The sequence below is a fragment of the Hibiscus syriacus genome, unplaced genomic scaffold (assembly GCF_006381635.1).
Source record: "Hibiscus syriacus cultivar Baekdansim isolate YM2019G1 unplaced genomic scaffold, ASM638163v2 tig00110365_pilon, whole genome shotgun sequence".
NCBI classification, from domain to species: domain Eukaryota; kingdom Viridiplantae; phylum Streptophyta; class Magnoliopsida; order Malvales; family Malvaceae; genus Hibiscus; species Hibiscus syriacus.
In genome coordinates, this window is record NW_024062703.1 from 670,784 (window position 1) to 695,179 (window position 24,396).

A 24,396-nucleotide genomic window follows, 5' to 3' on the forward strand; every position below is an offset into this window, starting at 1 on the left:
TGTCATGTTCAAATAATTTTGAGGATTTATTTAAAAAATAAAAAATAAAAATATTTTTTTTTTAAAAAGTAGCATCATCCTCGGTGCTTCCTCTCTTCCCCCTTTCCCCTTCACCCTTCACCCTTCACCCTTCCCCCTTCACCCTTCCCCCTTCTCATAGCAGCCAGTTGGCTAGCGGTGACCATCAACGTACGGTTATCAGTACTGACGTCGATCCCTGATCAAATTTCCGTTGACAATTCGTCGTAATATGCCACAGTTTTATCGTGAAGAAGTGTTCAAAGGTTTATCGGATAATGTCATCATTTTTTGTCGATTTCGATCGATTCCGATGTCCACAAGCCATACAGTCGTCACCATTCAAACCACTATGCAATTTTGATAAAAATCCAACCGTTTGATGATGACAATGATGGCCGAAGTTGGCCGACGACAATTTGAGTTGAAAAATTGAAATTGAGAATTAGGGATTTGGATTTGGGGTTTTAAATTTAAGAATTTTCAGCCACGGTAAGAACGACGATTGATCAATGGGTGGATGACGACGTGTGGGTGACCGTTCGACGATGACGATGGTGGCCGAAGATGGCCAACTACGGTTGATAATGTGGGTTAAAATGAAAGATTTTATTTTTAGGGTTTTTTTATAATGTCAGTAAAAAATTAGTTTTTTTAATAATTTTTTATTTTTTAATTAAAAATATTTTATTATAAAAAATTAAAAATAAATGGTAGATATATAAAATTATAACTAAGAAAAACGTTAGAAACCTATTTTTTTGAAAAATTCTTTAACATTAAAATGTTTTTTGATGTATGATTTGATCACTTATTTTTATATTAATCCTTTAGATTTTTTTATATTTTTATTAATAAATTATTTTAATCTATTAAAATTTTACAAATTCATTCTATTTAAAAAAATTTAAAAATATAATTTTTACATAAAAGTATATATCAAAATCCAACTCAAGTTTACGTTACAACCCTGCTCATGAACATAGGCGAACCCGGGGGTATGGCAGGGCAGGGGAGATGAAATCACATCAAACAATTAATGCCTTAGACAAATCAATAAATTGAAAAAGCTAGAGTGCATATAATATTAAGAAAATATACTATTGATTTTGTTATTATTTTTTTAACAAAATCGATAAAAATTATTGAAAATATTATTATTTTTATCTAAAACATTAATGATTTTAATATTTTTGATAAAATATCTAATAAAAATAAAATCGATAGAAAAAATAATAAAACAAATAGCATTTTATCAAACCCGATAAAACGCTCAATAATAACAAAACTAATAAAAATAATAAATTTTTATCAATTTTATTAAAATAATAATAATAAAACCGATAACATTTTTTTAGTTATATATCAAAGATATAGTACGGCATCGTTTTCCAGATGAGGTCTGAATCCGCAAACTTCTCAAAACAGTAGTTTCTATTTTGGCGGCTAACCATGTACGTACGTACATATTCTCACTTTATTTTTTTTCCTACGCCAAAATGTGAAAGTTGAACATCTAATACATTATGAGGCGTTTGGTTTGCGATAAAAAAAATCGATAATCAAAATCAATCAAATCAAAAATGAAAGGACTAACGACCTAGTTTAATTTTTTTCCGGCTGATCTTCGGACTATATATGTGAAACTAAACATTTGACACCCTTCCTCCACGTGGCATAAACAGCATTTTCCATGTCACGGTTAATTTGTTCCTCTCAAAGAATAACAAATTTTTTGAATTGCACAGAAATACTAATAAAATTAAAATTGAGACGACAATTCGTTGTTTAGATTTTCAGTTCCAGCTCGATGATTGACGGATTATTACTGTGAAGCGCGTGGAAATCTTCTGTAAATTATTGTCTGTTTCTGCATAGTGGATTACTGATACCAATCTACCCTTTAATAATATTATTCCAAATGAGTTTAGATATAATATACGAATCAACTTAATTATTTTTTTATTTAAGGTTTAAAATTTAAATTTTTTATGTTTATAATTAAAATAGATAATATTTTAAAATTTAAATTTATAACTTGTATATCAATAATTTTAAACTTTTTTAGTATTTTTTAATCTAGAAATCTTTCTTTCCTTAAATGAACTATTTATGTTAATTTATAAAAAAATTATGTAAATTTTAATTAAAAACAGTTGGGGTAAAATTAAAAAAAACCCAAAGTTTTGTTTCGCCATCACAAAAAATTCGAAGTTTAATCTCAATAAAATAATGGCAAATTTGTAAAGTAGAATAAAAAATATCAATGAAAACAAAGTTCAATAAGTTTCAATATTCACCTGTCATGCTGATATATTTACCCTTTGCCTCTCTTTTTTCCCTAGACAAAGTACAAGAGAATTCTATGTTTTTTTTAGGGTAAACTAAGTATTTAGTCAACCACCTGTTAACTCCAAATACTCTTGTTCTTGCTCTTGTGGTCACAGCTACCATGATCAGATGCATTTGAAGTTTGTGATTCTATTCATTCTTGTTAATCCTTATAATCCCAGTCAGTTATATAACTCGGTTTTGTTGTAACAATGCTTACTTCAAAATCTCCTGTAAGCATTCCAACAACACGAGACATGGGCGGCCGCATGGATGGTGATGCCTGAGTGCATAAAAGTGCCACCCCTATCACTCGCAGAGCTTCGTTTTCGTCGAACTCTGTTATTGTTGGATCGGGCAGGTTCAAGGTTTGGTTATTTTCATGCAGGGTCCATGCCTGGAGACATTGTAGGAACAAATTAATAGATCATGGACCCTGCATTGCATACTCCTGTGCCAGGTAGCCACTTCGAGATAATTACAAGAAATTTGGGTCTACCACTTATAAGCTCCAAAGCAACAACACCGAAACCGAAAACATCGACTTTATCCGTAAGGTGCCCGCGCATTGCATACTCCTGTGCCAGGTAGCCACTTCGAGATAATTACTTTGCAGAAGTGAGTAATGTTTTACTGATAAAACTGTAAAATCAAGCAATTTGGGATCATAAATTGCACGCTACTAAGGTGGGACTCATGAACAAGAAGGTCCAGTGGTCTTACATTGTTCCGGCAGCAAGAGCGGTGAGGCGGGTTTTCTTGTCATCATAAAGCTTTGCCAATCCGAAATCAGATATATTCGGGCAGAGCTCTTCAACAAGCAAAATATTGCTTGCCTTAACATCCCTATGAACAATCCTTGGCCTAGAATCCTGGTGAGGATAAGCTAGCCCTCTAGCAGTTGATAAGCAGACACTGACTCGGGTTGGCAAATCAAGATGCAAGTTATTTTGTCCTGCATTTTTTGTGCAACAATCTCGTACAGTTTCAATGAACAATAAATAATGGAAAGCATAAAATTATTATATTAGATTGTTCTCATACCCCAGTGTGCTTGATCAAGGCTTTTGTTCACAAGATACTAGTAAACAAGAAGACGCCTATTTCCTCCGAAGCAGCAACCATATAGTTTGACAAGATTACGATGTTGTACTGCTGATATGGCAGCTATCTCAGTAACAAATTGTTCTTTCCCCTTGTTTGATTCTACTGAGAGTTGTTTCACGGCTACAACTCTCCCGTCGGGAAGTGTACCCTAAAGCAAACTACGATTTAGTAACATCGTGCAATAAATCTTCCTTTCACAGTAAGTTCATCATTGTATGACAAGCAAACTAGCATGCTAAAAATGTTAAGACATTATTTACCTTATACACAGGTCCGAACCCCCCTTCTCCTAACTTGTTTGAAGGACTGAAGTCTTCGGTGGCAGCTTTTAACTCGGAATAACTAAATGTGTTTGGTCTAGGACTGATGCCAAGAAGCACTACAGAGTCAAGTAAGGCAATTAGTAACCTGTAAGTTGGAGGTTAGAAATAAAACTCAACTTTGCTATCATATGTCGGCAAGAAGAATGTAGAAGCATATGAATTACTTAGCAACAAAAGACTTTGAAAAGTCAAAGGCGGTAGAATGGTGACAACTAGCAATATGGAAACATGGCAGCAATAACACTTTGAAATACTTAATTATTAAGCAAAGGTTAAGGTGGCAAAAGCTAGAAGATTCTTGATTAGTGAAGCATGATCTTGAATTACTTAAGAACTAAGCATGAAAAATAAACATGTGACAATTGATGATGGAAGGGAATTTCATTAAGACAAGGAACTCCATGTGACAATACAAGAAGAATTTGGAAATGCCTATATATTTCATTAAGGAGGTTAATTACCCTTATAAATATATGCAAAGTGAATGAGAAGGAATATGAGAAAAGCTTAGAAAAGCCAGAATGAGAAATAGCTTAGTAAAGCTATTAGAGAATGAAAAAGCTTAGCAAATAAGGACTAGAAATAGCTTAGCAAAGCTATTAAAGAGAAAAGGTGAATCTTAGCAAAGCTTAGAATAGCAAGGTTTTGTTTGTAAACAAGCCGCAGCTAGTGTTGTAGTATTGCAATATTGTAATATTGGGGTAACATCGTTGAAACGTATTTTGCCTCGTATCAATAATAGTTCGAGTTATAAATTACCGAGTGCCCACCTACGCTTCTAACACTGGAGCGGTAAACAAAACGATTCTTTAATATCACCGATTACCATTGATATAGAAAACCGATTACCATTGATATAGAAACTAATCCATTGATATCGAACAGAGAACTAACGATGAACCTTTTTCTGATATACAACGAAAAAAAACCATATAACATATATTTTATGATAAACTAATGCTCTTACCCTCCTCCTCGATATCTTCTTCACTCTTTCTCTTCACATAAATAATTGCAAATATACGTATCAAAGCCAGTGCCACAACAGGAACTGTAACACCAGCAATCAATGTTGTGGTGTTCTTCTTTTTAGGATTTCCCAGCGGTATCCCATTCACAGTTGGTCTAAAATCTGAGAAACAAAATAGCTTTTTTAGAAACAGAAAATAAGCACATGAAGCATATATACAAAGATTCATCAGTTTTAAGGTATATCTTACTTGGAACAACACTTATTGCAGAAATAGATGGACCATAATAACCTCTTTCTGGTGTGCAGCAAGTACCCTTACCAGCCCAAAATAGGTGAATCTCGAGATAGTTCCCCGTCACGTTAGCTGTGAAATTCCTAGTTATTTCTCTCTCAACAATACCTGCCTCCTCCAACATATCAAAATCCCTTAATAGACGAGTTCCCTGATGAAACTGTTGAAAATTGGCACACCAAATTGCATCAATTGTCAACATTATGGGTGGCAATTTGGTGGCATTAATGGGGTGGCAAAATTGGTCAAATTTGGCCACCAAATTGTTGAAAATTTTGGATGGTAAAACTATGCAATTAGTCATTGTAATTTAGGGTATTTACAAATTAGTCCTTAAAGCTTCAACTATAAATACCCTAGCTCATTTAGCTTCAAAACCATCCCAAAGCATTCTAGCTTTCTTCCAATACTAGAGAGAATTTAGAGAGTTTCTTGAGAGTTGTTTTCTCCTTTTTATCAAGAGAGAATTATCATTGTTTTCTCCTTGGTAGATCGAGAGAGGTTGTAATTCCTATTTTTCTCGTAGTGAAATTCTTCTACCGTTGCCCGTGGTTTTTACCCTATATTATTTAGGGGGTTTCCACGTAAAAAATTTGTGTATCTTTTATCTTCATTTTTATTTTCTCAAATTATCAGTTGCGATTTTGCTCTATCTGATAGCCGTCTTCCGCAACAATTGGTATCAGAGCTAGATTAGAGTATGTAATATCTGCTTATTGTCTTTGTGGTTGCCACCAAAAAGGTGGATCCTCTAACATAAGAAAATAAGAAGTTATTACCCATTCTTTGAAGGTTCCAGAGAACTATTCACGATAGTGAAATAGTGGGAGCTATCCGTAGAAGAAGCTATGGCAACGAAATTTGATATTGAAAAAGTTCAATGGGGAGAAATTTCTCATTGTGGAAATTTAAGATGAAGGCCATCCTAAGGAAAGACGGGTGTCTAGCGGCTATCAATGAAAGGCCAGTGGATTTCGCAGATGACATCAAATGGAACGAGATGGACGGGAATGCTATGGCAAACTTTCATCTAGCATTAGCAGATGAAGTATTGTCAAGCATCGAGGAGAAGAAGACAAGTAAGGAGATATGGGATCATCTCATCAAATTGTACGAGGCCACATCGCTGCACAATAAAATTTTCCTTAAGAGGAAATTGTACACTCTCCGTATGCCAGAATCTACTTCAGTGACGGAGCACTTAAATACACTGAACACCTTATTTTCTTAGCTTACATCCTTAAGCTGTAAAATAGGAGAACAATAACGTGCTGAACTTCTACTTCAAAGTCTACCAGATTCGTACGATCAACTCATCATCAACTTGACAAACAGTAATGTCACCAGTCTAGTCTTCGATGACGTTGCAGCTGCTGTTCTACAAGAAGAAAATCGACGCAAGAACAAGGAAGACAGACAAGTAAATCTGCAACAAGCAGAAGCGTTGACAACGATGAGAGGGAGATCAACAGAACGTGGCCAAAGCAGCAGTCATAAACATGGTAGATCGAAGTCGAGGAGCAAGAAGAATTTAAAGTGCTACCACTGTGGAAAGAAGGGTCACTTAAAGAAGGATTGTTGGAGTCTAAATAAAAACTCCAATCCACAAGGCAATACCGCAAACACTTCAGATGATGGAGATGCTCTATGCTGTGAGGCGTCAACCACCGTGGAAGGCAGAAAAAGATTTGCAGATATATGGCTCATTGATTCGGGAGCGACATATCACATGACCTCAAGAAGAGAATGGTTCCATCATTATGAACCTGTCTCAGGAGGATCTGTGTATAGTTGCAATGATCATGCCTTAGAGATCGTTGGTGTGGGAACCATCAAATTGAAGATGTATGATGGAACAATTAAAGTTGTTCGAGATGTGCGGCACGTGAAAGGTCTGAAGAAAAATTTATTATCCTACGGATTGTTGGAAATAATGCTAGCAAGATTGAAACACGGAAAGGAATCATGAAGGTGTTCCGTGGAGCGCTTGTGGTGTTGAAAGGTGAAAAGATAGCTGCAAACTTGTACATGCTGAAGGGAAAGACATTGTTAGAAGCAGAAGCCTCTGTTGCCTCATGTAGTTCAGATTCTACAATGCTATGGCATAAGAAACTTGGACACATGTCAGAACAAGGAATGAAATTCCTTGTGGAGCAAAAGCTACTTCCAGGCTTAACAAAGGTATCACTTACTTTGTGTGAACATTGCATAACAAGTAAGCAACACCGGTTGAAATTCAACACATCAAATTCTAGAGGCAAAAATGTTCTAGAATTGGTTCACTTTGACGTATGGCAAGCACCAGTAACATCCCTAGGTGGAGCAAAATACTTTGTCTCATTTATTGATGACTACTCCAGGAGATGTTGAGAGTGCACCCTATTAAGAAGAAGTCAGACGTGTTTTCAACTTTCAAAAACTTCAAAGCGCGGGTGGAACTTGATTCTGGAAATAAGATCAAGTGTTTCAGAACAGATAATAGAGGAGAATACACAAGCGAAGAATTTGATGACTTTTGCAAGAAAGAAGGCATCAAAAGACAGTTCAAAGTGGCGAACACTCCTCAACAAAAATGGAGTGGCAGAGCGGATGAACAAAACCTTGTTAGAAAGAACAAGAGCAATGTTGAGGGACACAAGCCTAGAAAAATCATTCTGGGCAGAAGCAGTCAATACCGCCTGTTATTTGGTGAATCGAGCTCCATCAACTGCAATAGAGCTGAAGACACCAATGGAGATGTGGACTGGTAAACCAGTTGATTATTCAAACCTCCGTGTATTTGGAAGTATTGTGTACATGATGTACAACGCCCAAGAAATTTCAAAGCTGGATCCAAAATTCAGGAAAGGCAAATTCTTAGGGTATGCTGATGGAGTAAAGGGGTATCTCTTGTGGGATCCCACTGCCCGCAAAGTGATCATTAGCAGGGATGTTATCTTTGTAGAAGATAAACTACAAAGAAAAGAAGACGATGATAGCGCTGAAAAGTCAGAGACTACTCAGATACATGTGGAAAAAGAGTTTGAAGAAGGAGATTCTTCTGAAGCAGAACCATCACATGATGAACAAGAACCAGAGAGTTCTGAAGCTCCAACAACTCGTCAATCAGATCGTGTGAGAAGACGTCCCAATTGGCACTCAGATTATGTTATAGAAGGTAATATTGCATACTGCCTTTTAACAGAGGACGGTGAGCCATCAACATACTAGGAGGCAATAAACAGCTCAGATGCTTCACTGTGGATGATGGCGATGCAAGAAGAAATCGAAGCCCTTCATAAAAATAATACATGGGACCTTGTGCCACTACCACAAGGAAGGAAGCCAATTGGTAACAAATGGGTTTTCAAAATCAAGCGAAATGGTGACGATCAAGTGGAGAGGTATCGTGCAAGACTGGTGGTCAAAGGATATGCTCAGAAAGAAGGTATTGATTTCAATGAAATTTTTTCTCCTGTGGTTCGACTAACAACAGTTCGAGTAGTCTTAGCAATGTGTGCTACATTGAATTTACATTTGGAACAGCTAGATGTTAAAACAAACTTTTCTTCATGGAAATCTTGAAGAAGAGATTTATATGCTCCAGCCTGAAGGTTTTGAAGAAGACGAAAAGAAGAACTTGGTTTGCAAGTTGAACAAATCTCTGTACGGTCTAAAGCAGGCGCTGAGGTGTTGGTATAAGAGATTTGATTCTTCATTATGTGCCTTGGATACAAAAGACTTAATCCAGACCCTTGTTCTTATTTCAAGAGGTCTGGTGATAACGATTTTGTTATATTGCTGTTGTATGTGGATGACATGTTGGTTACAGGACCCAACAAAGATCATATTGAAGAATTGAAGGCACAACTGGCTAGGGAATTTGAAATGAAGGACTTGGGATCAGCAAACAAGATTCTAGGGATGCAAATTCACCGAGACAGAAGTAATAGGAAGATTTGGCTTTTACAAAAGAATTACTTGAAGAAAATCTTGTCACGATTTAACATGCAAGATTGTAAGCCAATTTCTATCCCTCTTCCTATTAACTTCAAATTATCCTCCAGTATGAGTCCTAGCAGTGAAGAAGAGAGGATGAAGATGTCTCGAGTACCGTATGCATCAGCAGTGGGAAGTTTAATGTTCGCTATGATATGCACAAGACCAGACATTGCACAAGCAGTGGGAGTGATTAGTCGGTACATGGCGAATCCAGGCAAAGAGCATTGGAATATTGTAAAGAGGATCCTAAAATACATCAAAGGGACCTCAAATGTTGCATTATGCTACGGAGGATCAAAATTACTAATCAATGGGTATGTAGATTCTGACTATGCAGAGGATTTGGATAAAAGCAAATCTACTACAGGATATGTGTTCAAAGTTGCTGGTGGAGCTGTAAGCTGGGTTTCAAAATTGCAGTCAGTTGTGGCTACGTCCACAACAGAGGTAGAATATGTAGCAGCTACACAAGCCAGTAAAGAAGCAATTTGGTTGAAGATGCTATTGGAGGAGCTTGGGCACAATCAAGAGTATGTCTCTCTGTTTTGTGACAGTCAAAGCGCCTTGCATCTAGCAAGGAATCCAACATTTCATTCAAGGACTAAGCACATACGAGTTCAGTACCATTTCATTCGTGAAAAGGTGGAAGAAGGAACGGTAGATATGCAGAAGATCCATACCAAAGACAACATAGCAGAATTCATGACGAAGGCAATCAATGCTGATAAATTTACCTGGTGTCGATCCTCCTGTGGCCTGTCAGAAACGTAAGCAACATGAAAGGTACAAGGTAGAAAGAATGGTGTGAAGATATGATTGTTCCAATCAAATCTTCAAGTGGGAGATTGTTGAAAATTGACACACCAAATTACATCAATTGTCAACATTATGGGTGGCAATTTGGTGGCATTAATGGGGTGGCAAAATTGGTCAAATTTGATGACCACCAAATTGTTGAAAATTTTGGATGATAAAACTATGCAATTAGTCATTGTAATTTAAGGTATTTACAAATTAGTCCTTAAAGCTTCAACTATAAATACCCTAGTTCATTTAGCTTCAAAACCATCCCAAAGCATTCTAGCTTTCTTCCAATACTAGAGAGAATTTAGAGAGTTTCTTGAAAGTTGTTTTCTCCTTTTTATCAAGAGAGAATTATCATTGTTTTCTCCTTGGTAGATCGAGAGAGGTTGTAATTCCTATTTTTCTCGTAGTGAAATTCTTCTACCGTTGCCCGTGGTTTTTACCCTATATTATTTAGGGGTTTTCCACGTAAAAATTTGTGTCTCTTTTATCTTCATTTTTATTTTCTCAAATTATCAGTTACGATTTTGCTTTATCCGATAGCCGTCTTCCGCAACAGAAACATCAATGAGATATTATAGCATCAAGTGTTCGTACATTATGTGAACGGGATTGTGACAATAGAAACACCCCCAGACAGGGTAAATGAGTTTTATGATATACAATTTAAAATTTTATGGATTCTTACTTCAAATGAAATAGTACCTGATTATAAAAAAAATCAAAAACACGACTTCTCGACTAGTCCAAGACTGCGAGGTTCGGTCTGTGAAACCTGTTTCTGCGAAGAACAAGTATACAGTATAGAGTCCATTCTCGAGATCTAAGCCATAGTATCTAAGTGATCCAGGGGATAGCCTCGAAGTCTGAACAATCTGCGGCGTGTTGGTACCTCTGACTTGTGCTCCGGTGTTTTGAACATACTGTTGATTCTGTCTATCTGCAAACAAGCCTGCATTGCTAACTGCCCATTTCTGAGTACTGTTACAAGAAACTTTGCTGCGCCAAGAGTGCTATTATCAGCCTCGAATAATATCCGTTAGATGTCATCTTTGGTCCACCACACTTGATTGAGAAGTTTGCAACTTCCAATGTCGACATTGAAATATGTTAGCAAAGTATTAAGCATCAATCAATCAATGATTGAGCACTGGTTCCTGTTTCTAGTGTCTTTATGCATTGTCTTCTTAATTAATAAAATTTCTTTTTGTTCAAGCAAAATAAAAAAAATTACTGGTTCGAAAGTTTTAGTTAGTACATCGTGGAGCATTTCTATTGCATGGGAAGCTTCTTTGAAGGCATTCTAATCCAGGTAAAAGCCTGAGGAATTTCAAAACAATTTCTTGATTAGGAACTTTAAAAGAATGTATTGCATACCAGAGATAATATATAGCTACATTTCTTTCCATAGAGGTCAAAAGAATTCTTTCAAGAAAGTTTAGGAGAAGCGAAAATTAGCTGTTGAGGGACGATAACTCACCTTAGGTTTGAGCTGGTAAGTGTGAAGTTGTTGGCCTCAAGGTTCCTACATAAAATTCAACGAAACAAAGTCGTATTGAGTTCAGTCGATTCTTCTTTTATAGTGTGATATCAAGTATCAACTATAAGAAAGTAAGCTCAATTTGAGCAACAAAAAACCTTTAAGCCACACCAGTGAAATTAGAAAGCAAAGGTAAGTAAAGGAAGTATCATGGTTTTAGATACATACAATTGTAAGCTTGAGTTTACCTAAGAAGGCAAGTTTCCGGATAGTAAATTGTATGATAAATCTCTGCATATGGAAGGCTATTAGCAGAAAGCGAGTAACGAGTAATGTTATACGAAACAAGTTGGTGTGATAGAATGAATTAAATAGTCTGAAGATTTTCACTCTTTTGGCTGGGAATGGAACCAGATAGAATGTTATTTCCAAGAAACCTGAACATTTCAATAGCATAAAAGAGATGAGTAGTATCAAATGAAAACTGCAAGTCCTAAGCTCATATTTTCAACAAGTGAAGGAGACGGTTTTTGATTTTTCGGTTGGTTACAACTATATGAGAGAATTCATAATGAACAAAGAGCTTGGAATTTGGTCTGTTAAGTTGTTGAAACTCAAATCCCTGGAACAAAAAGAAATTAGAAACATGAACAAGTGCATATCAGGAATCAGTGAAGCTGTTAACTTTTCGATAAAACTTACAGCTTTTGTAAAGATTGATTGTAATTCTGTGATATAAGATGGCAAAGTAAAAGTGAGCATGACATTTCTTAGAACCCTATAGGAAATGAAAAGAAAGGAAAAATGAATGTATTTATTCCATAAATTAGAAAAAACATTTCATCTTTTTCCCCAGAAAGAAAGCATATGAATACAAGAATGTAAAGTGTATGGTTAACTCACAAGTTAGTCAAGTTTTTAGACTTCTTACAAAATCAAGAGAGGAACTCCCATTTATATACCACCAATTCTCCTAAATGATATACGAGCATAAATAAACAAGTTCATGTTATATACACATAGGCACATGCGTGCATAAATGCGTACATACAAGGAGCATGCGTGAATACACAAACAAAGGGAGAGAGTTAAATGGCGGTGGGGAGTATACTATCAGGAAAGCAAGATATCTCTACTTACAAAGAAGTCAATGAGGCTAAATTTGCAAGACTGGATGGTATCGGACCTTCAAAAGAGTTCCCTTCAAATCTCCTGTGTAAACATTTGGCAGATTAGTCAAACTGATAAAAAATCAAGGTAAAGCTAACCTTCCTGATACCTGATTCAGTGAGAGCTTCTATGAAGAATATAACCAATATGTATTGATGAATTACACTGATGTAAGCTTTGTCCAGTTACCAACAAAGTCTGGTATTTTCCCTGTGAGTGCAGTATCAGATGCCCACCTGAAATTCATCATAGCAGCAAGGAGTTAAGTTAATGAAGGCAATTTGCAGGCCCACCTCTGAATGCATTGTCAAGTCCCCTCCTGAAATTCAAAAAAGGTTATTGATTGTTACAATCAAGAACGTACACAATATTTTTTGTTAGGAACGAATGTATAAAATTTTAGAAAACAAAGACAAATTATCAATAAAAAATATAGAAGAATTTACAAAAAGAAGGCAATAGAGAAGTGTGTTTCTTACATAATTTGGACGTTTACAAGGTTAGCAAATGTAGAGGGAATCTGACCGCCCAATCCGCAACTGTTAATGTACCTGCCAAATTTACGAACCAACCATCTTTCTTATAATTTCACATTATATATAATCTTTAAACACAGTCCCCTAAGAGAAAACAAAAGGAAATAAGAATTAAAACTTACAGTTGTTGGAGGTAAACTAAATTACCAAGCTCTGGAGGCAGGGTTCCAGATAAGTTATTATTACTTATGGACCTGCATGACATTGATCCACTTATATTATCTTTGAGAAACATGAAAAAGAAAATACACATTCTTACAAGTCTTACAGCACATAGAGCTCCTTGAGATTCCCAAACTCCTTTGGAATGGGTCACTACAGCAAAACAGGTTTTTAGCGCGTTTTTTAAGTCATATAGCGGCATTTTTAAGCGTCACTAAAAACCTTTGTGGCACAAAAACAAACGCCGCAAAATGCGCCGCTGAAACAAACACCGCAAAGGTTTCAGTGTTTGTCGTTCAAAATGGCCCTAAAGGTTATGTTTTAGCGACATTTTTTTCCTAAAAACGTCGCTAAATGTTCTGACATATAGCGGCGTTTGTTCCAAAAATGCCTCTAAATGTTGTCATATAGTGGCGTTTGTGAATGTAAAACGCCGCTATTGACTAGGTATATAGTGGTGTTTTATGTATAAATGCTGCAAACAATCTAGAACTTTAGTGGCGTTTTTCAAAAATGCCGGTATTGACTATGTATTTAGTGGCTTTTTTATACAAAAGCTGCGAATTAAAACTAATTTTTCAAATGTTATTTTTTACTCTTTTTGTTACCCAAATTTAAAATTATAACCTGTGGCATTATCCAATAAAGTTGACATCCATAACAACAAATTTGAAATACATAACAATAATTTTTTTTATAGAATGGAATTGCTTCTGAAGGTTTGTTACAATCTCCAAACACATACATATTCAAAAATTTCTAAATATATATACATATTCATCTAGAACCTCGCTGATAGAAACCTTTGCCTCTTGATCTGTAGTCGCCGGATTCTTGATTGTTTCCTCTACCCAAGTTACGAGAACCAAAGCGACCTCTTAAGGCCTCAAGTGTATAACCGCCTCTACCTCTTCCTCTTCCTAGTCATTTCGAATGACAGAATCATGTCAACAAAGCAAATTCACTTTGATAATGATAAAGTTGATTACCATTTGTAACCCATCCATGCAAATCAATTACAACAAATGCATGTTTAAGACAAGTAGGAAGAATAGCTTTTTTCCCATTCTTTTTGGTTCCTTGGCATAAGAAAGAAGTGTTGAAAGTCCAAGTTAATTGTCCAATTTGGGGGCACCGAAAGGGCACACTTAATGGCACCGAAAAGTAGCTAGCAATTGTTGATTTTTTGGCAATGGTAAAATTACACATTTAGTCATTATACTTTAGGGTATTTACAAGATTAGTCTTAAGCTTCAACTATAAATACCCTAATCCATTTAGCTTCAAAATCATCCCAAATCATTATAGTTTTCTCCCAATACTAGAGAATTTAGAGAGTTTTCTTGAGAGTTGTTTTCTCTTTTTTATCAAGAGAGAATTGTCATTGTTTTCTCCTTGTTAGATCGAGAGAAGTTGTAATTCCTATTTTCTCATAGTGAAATTTTTCTACCGTTGCCCGTAGTTTTTACCCTATATTATTTAGGGGTTTTCCCGTAATTTGTATATATTTATTTTTTTTTTTCCTCAAATTTTGCTCTATCCGATAGCCGTATTCCGCAACAATTGGTATCAGAGCCAAATTTGAATGTGTAATATCTACTTATTGTCTTTGTGGTTGTCACCAAAAGGTGGATCATCTAACATAAGAAAGTAAGAAGTTATTACTCATTCTTTGAAGGTTCCAGAGAACTATTCACGATAGTGAAATAGTGGGAGCTATCCGTAAAAGAAACTATGATAACAAAATTTGATATTGAAAAGTTCAATGGGAGAAATTTCTCATTGTGGAAATTGAAGATGAATGTTATCCTGAGGAAAGACGGTTGTCTAGCGACTATCAGTGAAAGGCCGATAGATTTCACACATGACAACAAATGGATCGAAATGGATGAGAATGCTATGGCAAACTTTTATCTAGCATTAGCAGATGAAGTATTGTCAAGCATCGAGGAGAAGAAGATAGCTAAGGAGATATGAGATCATCTCACAAAACTGTACGAGGCCACATCGTTGCACAATATAATTTTCCTTAAGAAGAAATTGTACACTCTCCGGATGCCAAAATCTACTTCAGTGACGGAGCACTTAAACACATTGAACACTTTATTTTCTCAGCTTACATCCTTAAGATGTACAATACGAGAACAAGAACGTGCTGAACTTCTACTTCAAAGTCTACCTGATTCGTATGATCAACTCATTATCAACTTGACAAACAGTAATGTCACAAGTCTAGTTTTCGATGACGTTGCAGCTGCTGTTCTACAAGAAGAAAATCTGCGCAATGACAAGGAAGACAGACAAGTAAATCTGCAACAAGCAGAAGCGTTGACAACGACGAGAGGGAGATCAACGAAACGTGGCCAAAGCAGCAGTCACAAACATGGTAGATCAAAGTCGAGAAGCAAGAAGAATTTAAAGTGCTACAACTGTGGAAAGAAGGGTCACTTGAAGAATGATTGTTGGAGTCTAAATAAAAACTACAATCCACAAGGCAATACTGCAAACACTTCAGATGATGGAGATGTTCTATGGTGTGAAGCGTCAACCACCTGGAAGGCAGAAATGATTTACAGATATATGGCTCATTGATTCAGGAGCAACATATCACATGACCTCAAGAAGAGAATGGTTCCATCATTTTGAACCTGTCTCAGGAGGATCTGTGTATAGTTGCAATGATCATGCCTTAGAGATCATTGGCGTGAGAACCATCAAATTGAAGATGTATAATGGAACAATTAAAGTTGTTCGAGATGTACGGCACATGAAAGGCCTGAAGAAAAATTTATTATCCTACAAAATGTTGGATAATAATGCAAGCAAGATTAAAACACGGAAAGGAATCATGAAGGTGTTCTGTGGAGCACTTGTGGTGATGAAAGGAGAAAAGATAACAACAAACTTGTACACGCTGAAGGGAGAGACTTTGCTATAAGCAGAAGCCTCTATTGTCTAATGTAGTTCAGATTCTGCAATACTATTGCATCAGAAACTTGGACACATGTCAGAACAAAGAATGAAAGTCCTTGTAGAGCAAAAACTACTTCCAGGCTTAACAAAAATATCACTTACTTTGTGTGAGGATTGCATAACAAGTAAGCATCACCGGTTAAAATTCAACACGTCAATTTCTAGAGGAAAAATGTTCTAGAATTGGCTCATTTGACGTATAACAAGCACCAGCTACATCCCTAGGCAGAGAAAAATATTTTGTCTTATTTATTGATGACTACTCCAGGAGATGTTGGGTGTACCCTATTAAGAAGAAGTCAGATGTATTTTCAACTTTCAAAAACTTCAAAGCATGGGTGGAACTTGATTCTGGAAATAAGATCAAGTGTTTCCGAACAGATAATGAAGGAGAATACACAAGTGAAGAAATTGATGACTTTTTCAAGAAGGAATGCATCAAAAGATAGTTCACAATGGTAAACACTCCTCAACAAAATGGAGTGGCAGAGCGGATGAACAAAACCTTGTTAGAAAGAACAAGAGCAATGTTGAGAGCTGTAGGCCTAGAAAAATCATTTTGGGCAGAAGCCATCAATACGGCCTTTTATTTGGTGAATCGAGCTCCATCAACTGCAATAGAGCGAAAGACACCAATGGAGATGTGGACTGGTAAACCAGTTGATTATTCAAACCTCCATGTATTTGGAAGTATTGTGTAAGTGCTGTACAACTCCCAAGAAATTTCAAAGTTTGATCCAAAATCCAGGAAATGTAAATTCTTGGGGTATGCTAATGGTGTAAAGGGGTATCGCTTGTGGGATCTCACTACCCGCAAAGTCATCATCAGCAGGGATGTTATCTTTATAGATGATAAACTACAAAGAAAAGAAGATGATAGCGCTGAAAAGTCAGAGACTACACAATACATGTGGAAAAGGAGTTTGAACAAGGAGATTCTTCTGATACAGAACCAATATATGATGAACAAGAACCAGAGAGTTCTGAAGCTCCAACAGCTCGTCAATTAGATCGTGTGAGAAGACGTCCCAATTGGCATTCAGATTATGTTATAGAAGGAAATATTGCATACTGCCTTTTAACAGAGGACGGTGAGCCATCAACATTCCAAGAGGCAATAAACAGCTCAGATGCTCCACTTTGGATGATGACGATGCAAGAAGAAATTGAAACCCTTCATAAAAATAATACATGGGACCTTGTGCCACTACCACAAGGAAGAAAGCCAATTGGTAACAAATGGATCTTCAAAATCAAGTGAAATGGTGACGATCAAGTTGAGAGGTATCGTGCAAGACTGGTGGTCAAAGGATATGCTAAAAAAGAAGGTATTGATTTCAACGAAATCTTTTCTCCTATGGTTCGACTAACAACAGTTCGAGTAGTTTTGGAAATGTGTGATACATTGAACTTACATCTAGAGCAACTAGATGTTAAAATAACTTTTCCTCATGGAAATCTTGAAGAAGAGATTTATATACTGCAACCTGAAGGTTTTAAAGAAGACGAAAAGAAGAACTTGGTTTGCAGGTTGAACAAATCTCTGTACGGTCAAAAGCAGGCGCCAAGGTGTTGGTATAAGAGATTTGATTCCTTCATTATGTGTCTTGGATACACCAGACTTAATGGAGATTCTTGTGCTTATTTCAAGAGGTTTGGTGATAACGATTTTGTTATATTGCTGTTGTATGTGGATGACATGTTGGTTGCAGTACCCAACAAATATCATATTGAAGAATTGAAGGCACAACTGGCTAGGGAATTTGAAATGAAGGACTTGGGATCAGCAAACAAGATTCTAGGGATGCAAATTCACCGAGATAGAAGTAATAGGAAGATTTGGCTTTCACAAAAGAATAACTAGAAGAAGATCTTGTCACAATTCAGTATGCAAGATTGTAAGTCAATTTCTACCCCTTTTTCTATTAACTTCAAATTATTCTCCAGTATGAGTCCTAGCAGTGAAAAAGAGATGATGGAGATTTCTCGAGTGACGTATGCATCGACAGTGGGAAGTTTAATGCTCGCTATGATATGCACAAGATCAGGCATATCACAAGCAGTGGGAGTGGTTAGTCGGTACATGGCGAATCCATGCAAAAAGCATTGGAATACATTAAAGAGGATCCTGAGATATATCAAAAGGACCTCAAATGTTGTATTTTGCTATGGTGGATCAACTTACTTATCAATGGGTATGTCGATTATGACTATGCAGGGGATTTGGATAAAAGTAAATCTACTACAGGATATGTGTTCAAAGTTGCTGGTGGAGCTGTAAGATGGGTTTCAAAATTGCAGTCAGTTGTGGCTACATCTACAACAGAAGCAGAATATGTAGCAGCTACACAAGCCAGTAAAGAAACAATCTAGTTGAAGATGTTATTGGAGGAGCTTGGGCACAATCAAGAGTATGTCTCTCTGTTTTGTGACAGTCAAAGCGCCTTGCATCTAGCAAGGAATCCATCATTTCATTCAAGGAAAAAGCACATACTAGTTCAATATCATTTCATTCGTGAAAAGTTGGAAGAAGGAACGGTAGATATGCAGAAGATCCATACCAAAGACAACATAGCAGATTTTCATGACGAATGCGATCAATGTTGATAAATTTACTTGGTGTCGATCCTCTTGTGGCCTGTCAGAGATGTAAGAAACATGATGGTACAAGGTAGAAAGAATGGTGTGAAGATATGATTGTTTCAATTAAATCTTTAAGTGGGAGATTGTTGAAAGTCCAAGTTAATTGTCAAATTTGGGGGCACCGAAAGTGCTCAATTAATGGCACCAAAAAGTAGCTAGCAATTGTTGATTTTTTGGAAATGGTAAAATTACACATTTAGTCATTGTACTTTAAGGTATTTATAAGATTAGTCCTTAAGCTTTAACTATAAATACCCTAACCCATTTAGCTTCAAAATCATCCCAAATCATTCTAGCTTTCTCCCAATACTAGAGAATTTAGAGAGTTTTCTTGAGAGTTGTTTTCTCCTTTTTATCAAGAGAGAATTGTCATTGTTTTTTCCTTGTTAGATCGAGAGAAGTTATAATTTCTATTTTCTCATAGTAAAATTCTTCTACCGTTGCCCGTGGTTTTTACTCTATATTATTTAGGGGTTTTCCACGTAAAAATTTGTGTCTTCTTTATCTTCATCTTTATTTTCTCAAATTATCAGTTGCAATTTTGCTCTATCCGATAGCCGTATTCCGCACCAAGAAGAATGTAGTGATGCAATCTTAATATGTTACAGACACTATAGAATCACATTCTTAATGTTCAAGATGGTAAATTTTATATATGGAGTTGACAAAATTAATGATTACCATAATTATGAGTTTATAATGGAAGTTTGTTTATCACCCAACCATATCCGCCAAGAGGGTTATCATAGAAATACAAAACTTTAGTGAACATGCACAAGAATTTAGTGGCCAAAAAGTTATGCGAAGTGTCTTTTTGGATAACAAGAATGCTTTTCTGTATGTTCTGAAGATACCCAAAAACAACATTAAAGAGTATTTTATTGAAAATATAGAACGAAATTCTAGAGCACATAAAAAAGCTTCTATTAAGGCACATACTTTCTCCACGTATCTGCTATTTGGTCTGTGCTCCTCAATGTAGACTTGTCTTCCCCCCAATGGTAAGAAGCCTATAGAAGGAACATAACCAGTTCAATATTAATATAAAAAATATACATAAGCCAAAAGGAATACAAATTAGCTACAAAAATAAATTATATTATGTCATGGCACCAACTAAAGCACTATTCTAGTATATATGTATATAAATAGTAATTCATACGAGAAACTATAAAGCTTCGACACTAGAGGGTAATATAAATCAATTCTGGTTTAAAGGAAAAACAAAGTAAGGTTAATATCTTTACCCTCCTTTCTCGTAATCCACTTCTTTTTTTCCTGTATTTACTCAAGAAGCTCTTTCATGGCTGTGCTAGCCACCTCCATATCATTCATCATAAGAAACGGAATAAAACCATCACAAAGGTACATGGATGCATCTTAAATTTGATCCAATAGAATAGACAACCATGAAAAAAAACTAGAATATAATCAAAATGGTACATTGTTAAAAGACAACTCAAAGCTCCTTTTACAGAAAACTCAATGTTACAGACAAACACAAGCTGAACAAGTAGTTCAAATATACAATGAAAATAATTCAGATAGGAGCTTAGAAAGGAAAATGAGAAAAAGTTGATCTTTTAAAATTCTAAAATGAAATACTGAAAGTAACTAAGCTACTAACTGCAGTCCAACATATTTGCCGAGGTGAAAACACAAACAACAATGAAAATTCATACATTGATTGTATTTTGAACAACATAAATGTCTTCAAACTCCACAAAAGCATAACAAAAACCAACATCATGCATGCAACTAATACAAATTTAGTTTATTTGAAGTTATATACGAAAGATAATCAAGAAGAGAAGAAAAATAAATTACTTTGCGGTTTCGGATAAATACACCATTAGGCTTGATTCTTCCGAAATTCTTGAACTCCTGCTCAATTTCAGTTGCAGTAACAGTAGAGGGCAATTTCTCACATAGACAATTTCTATTCATCAGTAAAACCTAAAAGAATGAGGATCAATAATCAGATTGCAAATCTTAATCCAAGTATTATAAGCATTTCGACCAGTGAATATTGTCTCAACTCTAAGCAAGAAAAGGTATTTGAGAAGTGGAATGATATAAACATCCAGGCTCCAAACCATTATTTTTCAGCTATAGAAACAAAACCCTAATGCTCAATGGGTCAAATTAAATGCCCAGATGGTCCATTTTAAAATTTGATTTCCCATTAATCAATGCAAAAGCTAAAGAAGGGAAATTGATAAGAAGGCAAAGTAAACCATCTAATTCAAACTATACCACTGTAAGTCCTAATATAAACAAAACATGCCACTGTAGATAGAGCTAGACTAACCTTCTTCAGAAACCAAGCCTTCCTCCACAGCTTTCTCTGCTGTAGATTCTGGCACATCTTCCAAAACATGATGTGGCTGTTGACTAGCAGGCTCTGGAATATGTTCTCAATCTAAAGTACTTCAGGGAGTCTTATTATTAGATGGTTGAGGTTGAACAGATGAAACAAATTGCTCATTTGGAACACGCAACTACATTTTTAACACGAAATAAGGTTAATCAATCACAAATATTTAAATTTCAAAAAATTAAAAAAAACCATTATCCTATGGTCTTAGATAGAAAAGAATTTAGTTCAGAGGAAATGAGAGATCATACTCAATTCTCATTTGACAATTCACGGTAATTCTCCATAATTTATTTCTCTCAGTCACATGTATGGCTCTATTTACTTAATTTATAAATTTTTCATATTTGAACAGGTTATTCTCACATGCATGGGAATGTTCTGGTAACATAAGACTGATGTTGTATGCCACACATTCGAGTAGAATTCCAAGGATATTTTGGTTACATTAAGGATAAACAAAGTTAAGATACATATAGATAAAATGATAGCAATTTCAATGTATCAAGAATAGGCAACGAGTGTGACACCCTTAATAAGTGAGTCATAAACATATAGGCTCACATAAAAACATAGTACTTATATAATAAGCTACAAGGGAGTACTTACAATTGAGACATGTTTTTCTTGGAGCCTCCCCAACAGGCACCTCCAAAGGCATAGTTGGGGTTTTTTGCACAGTGTTGACCACACTGTGATGGGTAGCAGGAGTTTCCTCTGCCATAATTTCAGCTTCAAAATCTTCTTCCAGCGGTTGCTCAAGAAGACTATAGTTGTCAACTGGATCATTATCTATATGAACGGAGTTGACATACTCCGAAGCCTCTTCCTCCAAAATGTAGTCAGAAACTGTTAAATCCAACATGTTAGGCCAAACCAAAAATAAAACAAAGTAAAATATCTACCGTAAAAAAAGTGCATAACATGAACCAGGAGAATGAAAAATTGTTTCTCAAAGAATTTGTTATTTTTAATTTAAGACTTAAATGTGGAAATATACTACCAAAAAAGAAAGACTACAATACATTGTTTTCTTTATAAGCAGGTAAATTAAGGTCATAAGAAACTGCAAAGATCTAATTGAGAAAAATTAAACTAGTTAGAACATAGTCATCTACATTTTCACAAGTGGATATTAAGTCCAAAAAATGGTATAGCTTGAAATAAAAAATTCAGAATAAATTGAGAAAGAAAGCTTGCACACAGTACATGGTGGCTCTGCAGCAGCACTTGAAAGATTTAGTTGAGCGTCATGATTGTTTTCTTGTAATGAGGAGGCTGGAGGTTGTGAAGTCATTTCATCATCAATAAACTGTAAGATATCCCTAAGAACAAAGTAACCCTTCTCTTGAGGGGCGAGGAAAAAGGTTTGCACAAATTTCCTTCTCCCGCTGAAATCCTTGATTTTAACAGAACCAGAAACCATCACCAGAACACCTCTATTCCAAGAATCAAGAGAATTAATCGTCTTGATCTCGATTGAAGTAAAAGTTAGTGACGTGACCATGGTATGAATTTGCTGCGGAAAGTAAAAGAATGAGGATCAATAATCAGATTGCAAATCTTAATCCAAGTATTATAAGCATTAATAAGCATTTCAACCAGTGATATATTGTCTCAACTCTAAGCAAAAAAAGGTATTTGAGAAAATGGAATGATATACACATTCAGGATCTAAACCATTATTTTTCAGCTGTAGAAACTAAACCATAATGCTCAATGGGTCAAATTAAATACCCAGATGGTCCATTTTAAAATTTCATTTCCCATTAATCAATGCAAAAGCTAAAGAAGGGAAATTAATAAGAAGGCAAAGCAAACCATCTAAGCTCCAGAAGAAGTCGAGGGGATAAGCCTAGTATCAAGGAGCTTCAAGATCCCGTTACAGATGGTCGAGGGGATAAGCCTAGTATCAAGGAGCTTCAAGATCCCGTTACAGATGGAAGTAAGGTCGGTCTCGATCTTGGCCTAATAATCACGGATCATAGTGACGTGATCATTGTTACCACGACTCTCCTCTTTCTGCGCGATGGAGGAGATGATGCGCCAGAAAGCACGACGAGCGTCGATAACGTTCTTATAGGCAACGAAGAGGAGGTTTCGTTCCTCGACGGTGAGCTCCTCATTATTGGCAGAAGCAGAGACTTTCTCCATGAACTCGACCATTTCCTCGTAGCGTTCGGCTTGCTCGGCGAGTTTTGCCATATAGACAATTTCCTCGCGGGGAGAAGAAGTAGCAGTGGCGGCCATTGTCGAGAGAGAGAAAGGAAAAAGACAAAGCCGATAAGAGTAAAGACTAAAGAGAAAGTGGTAGGGGTTTTGAAAATGATAAAATGTGAGATTTGGGGGAGTTTTTTTTATGGAGAATGCGATGACTGCGTCGAGGGAGGAGGATCAAATATGAACCATTGGATTTAGGAGGCAAAAGTAAAGACTAAAGAATGAGTATTTAGCGTCATTTGTATACAAACGTCACTAAACTATAGTATTTAGCGGCATTTATATAAAAACACCACTAAAGTATAGTTTTTAGCGGCGTTTATCTAAAAGTGCCACTACAGTATGAGTATTTAACGACGTTTGTGCTTAAAATGCCACTAAAGTACGAGTATTTAGTGGCATTTGTATAAAAACACCACTAAAGAACAAGTATTTAGCGGCATTTGTACTTAAAACGCCACTAAAGTAAGAGTCTTTAGCGGTGTTTGTATAAAAATGCCACTGAACTATAGTATTTAGCGGCGTTTATTCAAAAACCGCCGCTAAAAATGCTGCTAACTGTGTTAGGTCCAGAGAAAACATTGTTTGCCATAGACCTATACAAGGAAATAATAATTAAATAAATCAAAGAAAGGTGTCTTCTTCGATGTAAGAAATTTGATCATCTATTTTCACCCCTAACATAAAATCTTAGGTACAATTCCTGCCAGCAACTAAATGCTTTTATCATATAAGCTTTGAGTACTCACAGTAATCCTAGTCTAGACATGTTTCCAATGAATGCTGGCAAAGGACCAGAAAAGAAGTTTTAATCAATCTTCCTGCATCGCAAAATAATATTAAATGAAGATCAAAGGTGAGGAGAAAATAGAGAGATAGAGGGGAAAAGGAAGATTCTTACAAGAAACTCAGAAAAGGTAAATCCAAAGCTCCACTGGTAACACTCCTCGCTTATCTAGACCAACTAACCTCTTGGTACAATTGTTTACAACAATGTGAAATGCTA

At 35.9% G+C, this 24,396-nt stretch overlaps 1 long non-coding RNA gene and 1 pseudogene across 1 annotated transcript; both read right to left on the minus strand.

Annotated features, from left to right (window-relative positions):
* The window catches only part of LOC120121250, a 30,671-nt pseudogene extending 6,491 nt beyond the window's left edge, over window positions 1-24,180 (minus strand).
* Window positions 12,373-13,011, minus strand: LOC120121216. The gene is made up of 3 exons (XR_005515973.1): window positions 12,959-13,011; window positions 12,644-12,715; window positions 12,373-12,521 (listed from the first exon to the last, which is right to left on the minus strand). It is a non-coding gene; the product is annotated as an uncharacterized LOC120121216 (long non-coding RNA).
* Window positions 24,181-24,396: the final 216 nt, after the last annotated feature.